Source organism: Bicyclus anynana, chromosome 16 (genome assembly GCF_947172395.1).
Source record: "Bicyclus anynana chromosome 16, ilBicAnyn1.1, whole genome shotgun sequence".
NCBI classification, from domain to species: domain Eukaryota; kingdom Metazoa; phylum Arthropoda; class Insecta; order Lepidoptera; family Nymphalidae; genus Bicyclus; species Bicyclus anynana.
The window spans coordinates 2,304,672-2,320,855 of NC_069098.1; the positions used below are offsets into that span (position 1 = coordinate 2,304,672).

Below are 16,184 nucleotides of genomic sequence, written 5' to 3' on the forward strand. Positions count from 1 at the left end.
ATTTTTGACGGCCTCCGTAGCGCAGTGGTATGCGCGGTGGATTTACTTGGGCCGATTGAGGTTTTCTTAATTGGTCCAGGTCTGGCTGGAGGCTTTGGTCGTGGCTAGTTACCACCCTACCGACAAAGACGTACCGCCAAGCGATTTAGCGTTCCGGTACGATGTCGTGTAGAAACCGAAAGGGGTGTGGATGTTCATCCTCCTCCTAATAAGTTAGCCCGCTTCCATCCTAGATTGCATCAACACTTACCATCAGGTGAGATCGTAGTCAAGGGCTAACTTACAGAGAATAAAAAAAAATATATATTATTTATCATCAGGTTGGTTATCTGATATCCGTTGTTCAGTATCTAGATCATGTCCTTTCTGTGAAAAGTAATCAGCAGAAATAATATAGAAGAATATAAATTGCAATCAAAAAAAACGAATAGCAACAACCTGCAAAGGGAAATTGCCTATAACAAATATAAAATTGCCAGCAGTCGATTCCGTTGCGCGCTAATAATTGCTGCAATTTTTTTACCGCAATTTCATTATAGAATATAAAAATATATCTTCTATTTAATTAAATAAACACGTTAATCATCATTTACGTTGTACGAGTATCTTCGCTACGGGACGGCAAACTTAGAAACGTATATACAAGCCGTTGTAGTTCTTAGTGAGTAAGCTTTAAGGGTGATAATAGTGTAAATATGTGTATACAGATCAGTTAGTGCCGTGATATGATTCGGAGCCTGCGCGAGTTTTCAGGCTTTCAGTTCTATTCGAACCTTTGACGAGTTCGGTCGTGTCGGGAGTTCAGTGTTGCGCGCGGCAAAAAGTGTTCTTTCAAACCACAAAGCTTCGTCCATAAGCCCGGCGAAGCGTATCAAATGTGATTTAAATATAATCGGTGAGTGAAGTTTCCCTTTTATTTTTATGTGAGCTGAAGAGTGAAAACAGTGAAAGTTTCAGCATTTCCCTGATTTTTCTATATAAGTATGGTTGTGTTTTCCTCCCCGGAAAAATGTCGATGGTGAAATTTATGCCCTTGTTTTGAAGTTCGGTACAAGTGTTAATAGGATTTTATTATATTGGGAATGTATTTGGCCCGCACGCCTAGTTCGGGGAGTTGGGATGTCCCTTTTTATGATAATTATTGTTTACGAGGATGTCACAGTTTTTACGGGATGTTTTCTGTACGAAATATGGTTGATGGATATTGGTAATCTGTTTTATGGGTTTGTTTTGGCATGAAAAGGTTTGTGAAATACATTTGTATCTACTTTTTTAATCTATGACAAGAATTTAATCAAAATTCACATTTTTAAATTATATCACAAGTTTAAATGTATTAAATTTTGAAACCAATGTAACAGCCATTTTTTTCTACAAGATTATTTGCAATATCTATTAAATATGACCAATATCCGGTCGCCCCTAATCAATCGGAAAAGGGAGTTAGGAGTTAGGAGTGGCTACGACAACGAACGGGAATCAAACCCACATTACTAGGTGTTGAATCGGGAATCTCTTTTCCGTTGAGCTATTGAGGTTTCTATGAATTTGAAAAAAGTGTATAAAATTAAATGTATGTATTCGTTTCCATCTAAAAATCCAAATCGTATTTTATTGAATTGAGCCAACTAATTTGATCTGAACTGAACTTTTTTGGTCCAAAATATATTTTATAAACGTGACCGTAACGCCGGTAGATCAATCTCTTTCCAATTAATTAATTAATGTAAAAAGTTTGAGACAAAAAGTTACACTCAATTTACATTCCAAAATTATAAAGTTCGATTGACAGATTGCAGAAAAACCTTTTCACATTAGTGTAATTAGAAACCTTCATGATTTCTACATTATTGAAAAAACTATTTTTACTTACTTATTTTCATCTATGCGATATTTTTTCAATAGACTCAATCTTTAGCAGACTTAAAAGAACAGTTAATTAAAACAAAAATAAATAAAAACTTTAACAAAATATAACAAAGGAAAGTGTAGAATTAAAAACTCCTTTGATTACTGCTTCGCTAAAAGCACAGTTACCGTATTCGCATTTTTATTATAATTAATATTAACCAGGCTTTTTTTAATGTTTCTGTTTCACTTCAAATTACTACATTAAAATCACAAATTTTTTCACAAATCTTACAGGAATTATGGATTTTTCCGGAATGAAAAATAGCCTATGTGATAATCCAGGGTACAATCTATTTCCAATCCAAATTTCAACCAAATCAGTTCAATAGTAGTGGCGTTATAGAGTAACAAATATCCAAACAAACATCCATAGAAACTATCGCGTTTATAATATTAGTAGAATATGATAAATTACTACAATATTGCAATTCGTTGAGGATAGAATGTAGGACTTTTGATGCTTGTCTTGTCGGGGAGCTAATACGGCCTTTTATCTTTACCTTCTATGACAGACCAAGACTTTCTTAACTCTAAACCACATGACAAGACAACGGACTATGTTATCCGTCAACATAAAAACTATACTTCGGCCATACAGATATATCATGGACTCTAATATATAGAATTAGGACAGTTTTGTGAATTGGAGTCCTAAACTAAAGGGTCGAATCTTGGGTCATCATCATCATGTCAGCCGATGGACGTCCACTGCAGGATATAGGCCTTTTGTAGGGACTTCCAATCATCACGATACCGAGCCATCTGCATCCAGCGAATACCTGCGACTCGCTTGATGTCGTCAGTCCACCTGGTGGGGGGTCAACCAACACTGCGCTTTCTAGTGCGGGGTCGCCATTCCATTCCAGTACTTTGGGACCCCAACGGCCATCTCAAACTATGTGCCCCACCCATTGGCACTTCATCTTCGAGACTTTAGTTCTTCTGCGGATCTCCTCATGAATCTTGGGTATTGTCATATAAAAAATACACGATTTTTAAATTAAGTTTAATGAGAAATCCTTAACTTAATTAATTAAATTAATTTTGACGGCCTCCGTGGCGCAGTGGTATGCGCGTTGGATTTACAAGACGGAGGTCCTGGGTTCGATCCCCGGCTGGACAGATTGAGATTTTCTTAATTTGTCCAGGTCTGGCTGGTGGGAGGCTTCGGCCGTGGCTAGTTACCACCCTACTGGCAAAGACGTACCGCCAAGCGATTTAGCGTTCCGGTACGATGCCGTGTAGAAACCAAAAGGGGTGTGGATTTTCATCCTCCTCCTAACAAGTTAGCCCGCTTCCATCTTAGACTGCATCATCACTTACCATCAGGTGAGATTGTAGTCAAGGTCTAACTTGTAAAGAATAAAAAAAATCTTTATTTTTATCATTATCAGCCCATTTTAACGGCTCACTAGACCCATATCTCTATCTTCACAGACGAAGGTATATGGAGCTTTGACACACCACGCTGCTCCAGTGCCGTTTGGCGGGCATTTGTTTATAATAGTGACAAAAATCCGCCATGTTTGTACTCAATTTTAAATAAAATCCATTTCTTACGAACGCCGTTTACAAAATTCCAAATCCGAATGAAATGAATCATTCAACAAATCAGAACTTTGAAACAGTTCAAAGGGCTGACCGCTCCTATGTTCAATATTAAACAGCCTTTTGAACAGTTCAGACCGGTTGGGACTAACTTTTAGTTCACATTCGTTTATTTTATCAACGTTACGGCATTGTGTTATTTTATAACGGGATTAAAAATCCATGCTCCGAAATCCGCTAAAACAAAAATATATACAATGAGAGTGAAACAGCCTTTAACGTGGGACATTAATTAGACAGATGATACGAGTATAATTATGAGGGGTTTAGGTTTAAACATATTTATTCTCATAAATAACTTAGTCGCTAACAAGAGAACATTATTACTTAATTTACATTAACTGATATTACTTCGCTATCATATTTTTACTATCACTCACTCAATGCATTAGTTCATTAATTATTTAAATTTATGAGAATCAAATATTATAATATATTCTGATAATTTAGTTTTGATAGCATTTATTTTTATTTTTTACAAGTTAGCCCTTGACTACAATATTACCTGATGGTAAGAGATAGATATCGCATATGTCAACTCAAAGCATACGTCAAAGATTGTGAATAAGCCTGCTGTGCTTTCGATTCAGAGGTACGAGGTATGCACCTACAACTTTTAAGTTGTGTGCATTTTTTTTAAATATCATGTGTCTCAAAGGGTGAAGGAAAAACATCATGAGGAAATCTGCATGACTGAGATTTTTCTAAATTCTCTACTTGTTAACTGCCAATTAACACTTGACCAGCTGGTCATGAACTATTGGCCTAACCCCTCTCATTCTCTACTGAAAGAAAGAGAAACTCGTGCTCTACAATGAGCCGAATGTGGGTTGTTAATGATGAATGTGTGTTTAGTATATTAACTAAACATTACAATATTACTATTTCTATCTAGGGTAAAAATATAAGCTCTAAATCCCTATGAAGAGGTCAAATCCCAGCATGAGACATTAATTAGACAGATGAGGATGACCATAAAGCGTCCGACAGACGTCTACAGCGTTGAAATTTGCGTCCGCTTTAACCAATTACGAGAGCGGCGAACGCAGTGCGTAGATTCGCCTCAATTTGCCATATTAATATACACTGCATTTTCATGGTTTAGCTTAACTTTGAGCCAGGTTCTAATTAAGACTTCTTCAGAAGTTTACTGTAAAATTAACTGTGGTGGACATATGGACACGCGAGTAATCTTATAAGGGTTCTGTTTATGTATGTTGATACGTTTGAAGGTCTAAAATCGTATAGAATAAAGATTTTCTGCATCAATACATCAAAATGAAACCCAATATTTTAAACAAGAAATAGAATTCTTTAAATAATAGTGTTCTTATTTGTAGTAGAGTTTAGAAGAATCGTTGTGGTTATAATTTTAAAGGAGATGGTCCAAAATTGTATGGAGCTCAATATCAGTCATTGTACCCTGGCGAAAATAAAAGATTTTTTAAGTATTTTTGATGATACAATCTACGAGTTTACTTTATTTCTTCCTTTAGAAATAATATTCATTCTATCTCAAGAAATGCAACACTATTAGGGGCTAATTTGTTGCATTTCTTGGGGGAGAAATACACTAATAATGGCGGAATAATGACGTTTTCATTGGAGTAGTCGATTTGACGTTTGCTGTCAATTGTCATGTCATAGTTGCTTTATGGGCGCCAGCTTGATATAACTCAAAAACTTGAAACTCTAGTTTATTTATTTCTTTTTATTTAGTTACATTTATTCACTTATTTAGATTTTAATATTAAAATCTAAATATGTGAATGATCTCGTATTTTTTAAATTTTAATAATAATAATAATCATTTATTACTATTATTAGTATTAATGATACGGGGTACATACAAGAGTGGACCTGAAATTGATCATTTCCTTTTCAAAAATCTATGAGAAATGAATTAAAATGTTATTCCTAAAATATTGCGTTTACTACTCGTGAGTCAGAAATAGAACATAGATTAGACTAGCACATGTTTTAACCTGATATTATTACAAAAGCGGGTTTATATGCAGATAAACCACGACGTAAAGCGTACTAATATGAGATACTATACCACTAGATATTTTAATGACGTCCTCTCACATATATTTCAGCGTAATCCACAGCTTGCCTCGTGTGAAATTTGTGTCCCTTTACCCTTATTTATCCACTTGCGGGCGGTATTCCGTAAAGCTATCGTTCAGAGGGCACTACAAACTACGTTCACAAAGGAATGTACTCCTATCTCTTACGTTTCATCTTTCTAGAGGATAGTGGTTTATGGTGAGTGCTCTATGTGTGAAACGATCTATTGTACCTACTTCAAAAAAGTGTTGAATTAAAACATAGCATTTGGTAACATGAAATTTAGTTGCATGCTAAGGTATATAGAAATTATTTTTAGCATCTTAGCATATTACAGACTGTAGTGTCTATGAATCTAAAGGCGTGACGTCACAATCACAAATAACTGAAAATGTAATCGTGCAGTTCATACAATCCATACAATGCGCAAACCACACTTTTGCCTAAAGGTGCTGATATACTTGAGCATTCGCTTGTCGTGCGAATATCACAGAAAAGTACTAGAACATTTTGCCGAGCATTCCAGCGAGCAGATTTTCTTGGAATGGAAACATGGAATAGAGAGTTCGCTGGAATTATCAAGATGTTCGTAGCGTAGCGATACTTGGCTTTATGCTTGGCTCGGCTCGTTGTTCAGTTCGACAAACATAGAAACGGCGAATGCTCGATGTTCTGTTACAAGTGAATGCTCAAGTCTATCAGCACCTTATACTTCAAAGTTCCAATTATCCTTCAGCCATCTATCCAATAATTGACCAGGAATTATAAGTGATGTAAGCAATAAAGAAAATAAAGATAAATTATTCAAAATTAATTTTAATTAAATTCTCTTTAAAATACCACAAGGCTGATGTCGTTTTTGGTTGAAGACTCTGTTCTCTTATTTTTTTAATAAACAATAAAAACTTTGCAGGCAATAAAAGCAACTCAGCAAAATATTTAAACTCGGTGAAAAGTTAAATAGAATTTTATAAAACACCTCTATAATCGCAAATGAGGGTTGAATTTCCTCAAATAAATTCAACCTTTGGCTATAAAATTGTTTTTCATTTGCCGCGAAATGGCGTAACTCGATTTGTGAGAAGAGTTTAATGGGAGAAAAAAATATCCGCGCAAAAAATTAACAAGACAAAGTTAACAAGTTATGGAATAATTATATTTTGTAATTGAATAATGAAGTTAAATAATTATTATTCTTTGTGCCTTCTTGTTATGGTTTATTTAAATATCACGGAATATTTATTCATCTTTTTTCAACTGCTGTTCAATCACACAGAATTACTTAATGGCGTAAGAGTCTACAAAGCCTCATTTTATGAAGGTTAAGTTAAGCTCCTACCATAAGTGAGCAGTTATGTAAATTATGGAGTATGGATTGTGGTGGTTATAAAAGGTACAAGAAAGTACCAGATCTTCGATCATTCAAGTATCATCATAATCATTATCACATCAGTCAATAGACGTCCACTGCAGCACATAGGCCTTTTGTAGGCACTTTCAAACGTCCTGAGTCGCCTGCATCCAACGATTCTCGCTTGATATCATTAGTTCACCTGGTGGGAAGTCAATGCGCTTCATAGTGTGGGGTCGCCATTTCAGTACCTACCTTGGGAATCCAATGTCTATCGTCTCTTTGAACTATGTGTTCCGCGAATTGTCACTTCAGTTTCACATGATCGCTAACTGTGGCCCTCATAAAAAGGCTTAAAGTCACTCAGCAGGCGATGGAACGAGCTATGCTTGGGGTTTCTCTGCGTGATCGAATCAGAAATGAGGAGATCCGCAGAAGATCCAAAGTCACTGATATAGCTCAGCGAGTCGCGAAGCTGAAGTGGCAAGATGCAGGCCACATAGTTCGAAGAGCCGATGGACGTTGGGGTCCCAAGGTGCTGGAAATGCGACCCCGCACCGGAAAGCGCAGGGGTCGACCCCCCACTAGGTGGACCGAGGATATCAAGCGGGTTGCAGGGAGCCGCCGAAAACTTGCGGCTTGATGATGATGATGATCACCATTTTCACTTACTTCTGACAAATATTAATTCTTAAAACGACTTTCCCTTTTAATCATATGTAATTTATTAAAAAGGTTGTCCCTGGTGTCAAAACCATGTATTATTTTACAAAAAAATAGATAGGCTGTTTTAGTAGGAAAAACCTTTATAAAGCTCAGATTTCGTTTTAATAAATCTTCCTTTGATCACGTATGCCATGTATATCGGGTTTGATAAAAAATAATTTCAATGATAAAATTTAATAAATATTGAATAACAAAAAACTTTCAGCGAGCAGAGGCTTTCACCGGAATTTATTATTCATAATTTGATTTTATTCTATTAGACTAAAAATTTGCATAGTAGGTACCAAACGTGGCGTATCAAATTTTAAAGTACATTTCGAGCGGAAAGGTGACCTTACCTTACCTTATCAGCCGATAGACGTCCACTGGCATAGGCCTCTTGCATGGACTTCCAAGCACAACGGTCTCGATCCGCCAGTATTCAGCGGTTCCCTGCAACCCGCTTGATATCCTCAACCTAGTAGGGGGCAACCAACAGTGCGCTTTCCGGTGCGGGGTCGCCATTCCAGCACCTTGTGACCCTAACGTCCATCCGCTCTTCGAACTATGTGGCCTGCCCATTGCCACTTCAGCTTCGCGACTCGCTGAGCTATTGCAGTGACTTTGGTTCGTCTGCGGATCTCTTCATTTCTGATCCGATCATGCAGAGAAACTCTAATCATAGCTCGCTCCATCGCCCGCTGATGACCTTGAGCCTTCTAATAAGGCCTATAGTCAGCAACCAAGTCTCGGATCCGTAGGTCATCACAGGCAACACGCACTGTTCGAAGACTTTCGTCTTCAAGCACTGAGGAATTTTGAACAAAAGAAAGGTTATTTTACAATAATTAACAAAGATTTAATGGATTGTCTTTGCAGTTGTGTGTTGATTAAAATGGACACAACACAGATAATGTTATGTGCATTTTAAGAAATTAAATATCACGTGTCTCAAACGGTGAAGTGAACGAATTATTGATACTTAATTTCTTAAAATTACTGAAAAGTTATACGCCCTCTGAATCGGCAGAGGGCGTAAATCCACTGGGCTATCACGTCGTCATCATCATATTATGCCGAAATGCATAAATTACAGTATACTCTAATTAGGATCATAAAGTCTCGTACTTTTAATGTTAGAAACCATCGTAAAACATAAAAAAAAAAGTTTTAATAATTACGACGCAATTTTTATGATGAAAGGGTGGATGACAAGCCCTTTGCAAAGCTGAGCTGCGATGAATAGGGACGAAAGTAAGATATAAAAAAGAGTAATAACATAATTTATAAGAACAGGTGTATACTTTCAATGCCGTAATCTGGAAAGCTGAATAGAGCGATTACAGGAGTAGAAAATTACATACGTACTCCTATGTATTTCCTGTTTTTGATATCTCTTTGGCGTCAAATGCAAACGCAAAAGTTTTATACATTTTAATATATGTATTTGCTTCATCAGAATAAAGTTACTCGAGTGAGGTCTCAAATGAAAGCGCACTGAAAGAGAAGGTTGATGACTTGATCGAAAGTGTAATTAATAATTTCATGACATTCAGGGGCTTTTAAAAATTAATTTTGTGTTATACAAGCAGATGCTCGCGACTTCGTCCGCGTGGAAATCAATGTAAACTTTCGACCCCTATTTCACCATTTTAAGGGTTGAATTTTAAAAATTCTTGAATCATATTATATTTTGTATTTTTTTTTATGATTTACGAAGAAATTTTTAAAATTGTAACTCTAAGAATAAGGGACTTTCCATACAAACTTTCAACCCCTATTTCACCCCTACCTATTTTAATTTTAGGGTCATAAAGTACCCTATGTTTTGCTCCAAGGTACTATTTACTATTACACTAAAATTCATCTTGATCGGTTCAACCGTTTAGCCGTGAAAAGGTAACAGACAGACAGACTTACTTCCGCATTTATATTATAATAGATCTGTTTTTTTTTTTTAATTTAATTAAATGCCATCATTTACACAGGTCCTTAAAGTAAAGCATTGCAGCTTGGTGCTGAGTTAGTGACATTGTTAGGTCACAAGTCACGTTTGAATTTAATTAAGTTGATTTCTAAAATAAATGTTTTAACCAAAGGAATATAACTTTTTGTCGCGTTCTTTGACTTTGTAGCGTTTGCAACAAAGGCTCTGACGCCGGGTGCGTTATATTTCCGGTTCAGAGCTTGACTTGTTTACACATAGATTCGTTTTTATGGCCAGCACTAAAGCGATGTTTTATACATTTCTAGCTACTACTAATTGTGGCAGACTTCTGCGAATTTGTCGGTGACAAAAACCTTCCCCATTTACGTACCTACTTTCATTCAGTGTTTCAAAAACATGAGCATGCACATTCGATTGTTATTTTTAACCGACTCACAAAAAGGTGGAGGTACTATGTTCGGCTGTATGTTTTTTGTATGTATGTTCATCGATATTTCCATCATTTGTGGACCGATTTTGAAATTTATTTTTTTTGTTTTTCATCAATGTTATTGTTAGCTGGCTGGACGTCCATTTGTTTAGCTCCTGTAAGTACTTCAAAACACCACTCTTTACACCATATTTAATGGCCCACTGCAGAACACGGGAGGCTCGCGCCTGTTCTCTGTAAGTCGAGTTTATGCCCACCTTGTAGATAAAATGTGGGTTAGTGAGCTTACGATGTTTATGTGTAACCGTAACGACCTCTATCAGATGTCAATGAAAATGACCGAGATCGATGGTTGTCCAAGGCACGATGGTAACTTTTTTTAACGTGGGAAAATCCTCATGGATACCTTCTCGCCACGGGGAGGCAAGAAGATTATGTCGGACTTCAACCGACTAAAACCGCACGGTGTTCCGACTCGCCCCCTGATGACTGAGCCACGAGAACATTTCGTAAACTACCGCAACCCAGCCAGCGGCACTCGTAAATCGAGCTCTCCTATTGTTCTATTGAGATCGCTTCGGCAACACTGAAAGCGTTAACAACTCGAGGACTTATCTCCGGTGGGTGACAGATTTCCCGTATCTATAACTCGTAGGTCCTCGTCAAGGAGGCAAATGACGGTCCTGAACGAGGCACGATGGTACCCACACCATTCATTACGTTTCCAACACCGGGTCTTTAAGAGAAAGAAAAACGAATTGTAACTATGCAGGACTCGAATAGGATCTTACCATCTGTAAACGCTCTGATTATTTAACACTGAAAATATAATTAATAGTAGATTTCCAATGGGGTAGTTTCCTCATTGAGCCTTTAGCTGAAGAAGATATACCAAGCTGAGTTATATATCATCATCATCATAGACAACTCATATCCGGTCACTGTTGAGCACGGGTTAGTGTAATTAGTCCCTCACGCTAGCTCTGGCTGGAGAATTAAGATAATTCTTAGGTATGCAGGTTTCTCACAAAGTTTTTCCTTGAACGTTTGAGACACATGGTTTTTCTTAAAATGCACATAGCCAAAGAGCTGGAGGTTCATGCCCCGGACCAGATTCAAATTAAAAGCAGAGGTCTTATCCACAGGGCTAGAAATAGTCGACCCAAAAGCAAATATTTATAAATAACTATCTATTAAGTTAGATGGTTGTATTTATAAGTTGCTATCTATTGAATCGCTTGCAATTATGAAGTGGCAACTCTTAGTTGCACTTTCAAAGAGTGCTTATTTACGCTTAAGCTGCAGAAGTACGTCCTTAAATTTTTATTGGTCTCGCGCTCTGGGTATCTTTTCAACACAGTCTTGGGGATTATTGAGCAGCGCGCTAGCGATTACATTCACTGTTATAAATGGTTAAAATACCGGTTAACATCTCTTCGATTGTATACTTCACTAATCCTTGACATCTACGTAGGCACTCGTATTTTCTTAAATTGATTTCTTAGATCACTTTATACTACTACAGTAAAACCTAAAAGAAGACTCATAATTTTCTTTTTTTACTTTGTGAAGAAGAGGCTTCTCAAAAAGATGCAGATATTTACGATAGACGAAGGAATTCCATATCTTATTTATGAAACAAAGTTGCTGTATTTGTAAAAAAAAAATATTAATGGTAAAAAGTATTAACTTTACTTCAAAATTCAAAATTCATTTATTTCTAGGCTCTCTATATGTAGGCTCAGTTTACAAGCACTTTTGATACGACTGTTAGTACAGTGTACAGACAGTACAGTCAATAAAGATCCTACCACCGGTTCGGAAGGCAGGTTCTGCTGAGAAGAAACCAGCAAGAAACTCAACAGTTGCTCTTCTAAATAAATCATACAATATTATAATTTACAATTGACGACAACATTACAATTTCTTATAGTTTTACTTCCTGTGTGAAGGTGGAAGCTGATCCAACGGCCTCCAAGCATCTTTATCTTTAAGGAACTCATCAATGTTGTAGTAACCTCGACTAAGTAAATGTTTTTTAACACATTGCTTAAAGCTATGCATTGGCAGGTCCATCACAGTCTTCTTGAAAATCAGTAGTTTTAATACTCCATTAAGTTCACGCTTAACTTTTCGTTGAATTAACCAATTTCAATGATACATAATGCTTTAGTAATATCGACAAATAAAATATGACAAGTGTTTTTGTTTACTGGTACCATTTAAGTGTAAGCATATTCCGCGAAAGCGAAAACAAAACATTAATTCTTGTTTATTCACGAAAGAAGATAAAAACAGAACGTTACAGAAGCGAGGAAACGAGTTCACATTAATATCTCATTACTCACGTATACGGCCCAGGAATACGCTATACAATATCCTAATGGGACATTAAATTGTTGAAATAAAGGTGATAAAACACTTAACGTCCTCCAGGGGCGGTGTAGTGGTCACATTTCACCGGTTAGCTCACAATGGGGCCAAGCAAGCGGGGAGAGGAGCCAAAAATGTGGCTAATCTCATAAATATGGCGGGCAAAATTTACCGGTGATCTTAAGTAACGGGCAAACTTAAATGTTTATACTACAACTAGTAGGCCAAACGGCGAAGTTAACATTCTCATGGGAATACGGGGTATAAGTATAACAAAACATACCATGTTACTCACTGATAATGAAGCTTTCCATTGGTGTAAGAATTGGTTAAATCGGTTCAGTGTTTTCGGAGGCTTTTTTACATAACAACCATGCAAACAAGTGAAAAATCAAATCTTTTAAAAATATGTTTATAAATCGATTTATTAACGGATACAACAATGAATTTTGAAGCGATAGGTATAAGTTTAATGCTTTTCTGTTGGCATTACCGATAAATAAATAAGTTATTTATATAAAACAGAATTTCACCCTGACTAAGGTCTTGGACGTCTCCTAGTAAAATATAAACTTTTTTATTTCATAACAAGCAATGCTCGAATGTCTCGTTCCTCTACTTTAAGATAATGAGGTCTTGGTCTAGAATCTCAGACTAAAAATAAATTATTATATTTTTCTTGAAAGAAAATTCGAGTAGGCAATATATTTAGAAAGTCTGTTGTGTTGGTAAAACCTTGTCAGCAATGAAAAAAGTAAATATTTTTGCCTCTCTATCAAGATTACAGAAAGAAAAAATATATATCTACCTACATTTAAAAATACAAAAACTGCTCTTGCTATGCTTATGCACTAAAGCTGATGCCTAGTAAAGAGCAGCGTGACTCATTAATTTATATTATTATTATTATTAATATCCAAGGCAATTTTTTTGAAAATAATTTAATATAAACATAATACTAGAAGTTTTGAACTCTCCGATAATGCTAGAACGAACTCTATTACAGAACTGTATAAAAATTAGCCAACCGCCCCGGCTTCTTGCAAAAGCTGCATTAAAATCCGTTTAGTAGTTTAAAAGATATAACTAATTTAAGGCGGAAGCGAGTTCATTTTATACTATTTACGAATAAGTAATAACTAGCTGACGCCGTGTGGTTTTTCCCGCATGGTTTTCGTTCGGACCAGTAGTTCCTGAGATAGGCGCGTTTAATCAAACAAACAAACTCTTTAGCTTTATAATATTAGTATAGATGCAACGCAAGAAGATTCAATAATTTTTAGATTAGCGTTACGCTCCGATATTAAGGCGTTTGAAAATAAAGCTATTTATATTCGGATCAAATTGGACGCCTCTAATAGCCGCGTAATGGCTACATTGCAATAATGGGATCCAGCAACGCTGACGTCACTGCTGTCAACAGTGATTGATATTGCCGGTGGAAATAAAAAGCTAAGACATTTCCTTCCAAAGCTTCGTTCCTAGTACCTATTAAAGTTTATTGTAGAATTCTTCTGTTTGAACTTTATCTAAACGTGAACTCACACACACACATTGATGAGAGAAGAATTTTTTTTTAACGGCGACGATGTTTCGTTGTTTTGAAGACTTGAGCTATATATTATAGCTGATAAGCTTGTCGACATTTTTGGATAGGCGTCCACAGATGCGTATCGTTCCTATGTAGCGGACGCATCGCATCAGACGGATTTTTAATTTTACGGTAGATAAAATCCATTCGATACGATCAATGCGATGCGGATTAGTAGACGCACTTGGATGATTTTCTCTACCAGGAATATTAAAATCCGTTTGATACGATGCGTCCGATATGTACAATGCGGATCTTAAGGGGGTATTGGCGGTAGGCTGAAAACTTGTCCTGTATAATAACCACATAACATAGAAAACGAAGTTATAGTATAAGAAACATGTTATAGTAGGAGCGGAAAAATAATATAAATATACACACACACATATAATTTCTGATACTAAGTCTAGGAAAATAATATTTAAAAAAAGCACTTTAAATATGGATTGAGGGTCTGGACCATTTAAACCTTGCACCGCAGACCAAACTTCATAATTGGCTACCGTACTTACGAGTTCCTTGATTACAAGTGGTAATTAACTTCATTATTTATGTTCTTGTGGAGGAAAAGTATTGTGACGGTATAAATAAGAGGGAATTTGATAAATTGAGCTCAGTCATTTTTTAGGCAGCGTAAACACCGTCACGCTGCTAGTCGCGTTAGTGATTTTGTCCAATAATGTTATATTATAACTATTAAAAATATTTTGTGTTGTAATTATTGATCGTAAGTTGTTTAGTGTGGGCATGGAGAACATGTCGGGCAGGGGAGGTGAGTCTCAATGCATTCTAAAGGAATCCCTTTAATCTACACTCAAGGTCACAAGTCCTGGGACCTGCTCGAGGTGTTTCCTCTACCACAAAAAAATAGTACAATCATTGTCGCTGCATAGGTTGGCAAACGTACATCCTTCATAGAATGAGGTCAGTATGGCTATCGCAGGCTCTTAGTTCATTAGGATAATGGAAAAATGTAAAAAATAATGTTTACCGAATATTTAAAGCCAGTCACTACCAGTGGCATGCCCAAAGTTTGTAAATAGGCTAGGCAATACACGATACGTATAAATTGTACAAAGTGGATAACTTCTAAACCGATACAATAGTGTTATTCTGTAGCCGTGATAGCCCAGTGGATATGACCTCTGCCTCCGATTCCGGAGGGTGTGGGTTAAAAACCGGTCCGGGGCATGCACATCCAACTTTTCAGTTGTTTGCATTTTAAGGAATTAAATAGTATGTGTCTCAAACGGTAAAGGAAAACATCGTGAGGAAACCTTCATACCAGAGAATTTTCTTAATTCTCTGCGTGTTTGAAGTCTGCCAATCTGCATAGGGTCTGCGTGGTGGACTAATGGCCTAACCCCTCTCATTCTGAGAGGAGACTCGTGCTCAGCAGTGAGCCGAATATGGGTTGATAATGAATTCTGTAGCATTGCATGCACTAGCGAACTTTTTTGGAGGCCTATAAAAGAGAAATATTTATTTATGCAGGCTTTGTATAGGCAACGTTGATGAAAACTTTCTGAAGGTTGTACTTTTTCTGAAACTTCCACTAACAGTATTTGTCATATTTTAATATATTATATACATATATCGAAACCTTCATAATAAATCACCATTCATCATTATTAACCCATAACTATTCGGCTAACTGTTGAGCACGAGTCACCTCTCAGAATGAGAGGTATTAGGCTAATAGAACACCACTTTGGCCCAATGCGCATTGGCAGACTTTACACACGTAGTGAATTATCTTAGAGAGCTATCTATTTGTAAAAAGCGCATTAAAATATGAGTTAATAACGAACAGAGGGACAGATCTGGCAAAGGGCTTGTTTCCTAAAATGATATATCCAAGGATTTCATTTTATATCAAATACAAATGTTTCAAATTATTTGAAAACGCAAAAGCGTGCCATTTTTACAACTAGGGCCTAGTGGCAGTTTGATACTGTTACTATCGCGTTAACGTAAACGCGAATTTATATGTAATTGAAACCGTTGTGCAGCAGTGCCACAGTGATGGCGCTGTTTCATTTCCTTAGAAATTCGCGTTTACGTTAACGCGATAGTAACAGTATCAAACTGCCACTAGGCCCTGTTCCGTTGTCGTTCCATCAAACCGTCAGTTACTATCAAGTTTGATCACAATTACTCTTATCAAATGTATTTTAATTTCCAAAGCGACCGTATA

General features: G+C 36.5%; 1 protein-coding gene across 1 annotated transcript in view; it reads left to right on the forward strand.

The window, feature by feature from the left end:
• The first annotated feature begins 772 nt into the window (after nt 1–772).
• The window catches only part of LOC112056905 (connectin-like), a 119,727-nt gene continuing 104,315 nt past the window's right edge, over nt 773–16,184 (forward strand). Inside the window, exon 1 of the mRNA XM_052886193.1 lies at nt 773–895. The gene's annotated coding sequence lies outside the window, so the exon portion shown is untranslated. The remainder of the gene's footprint in view (nt 896–16,184) is intronic.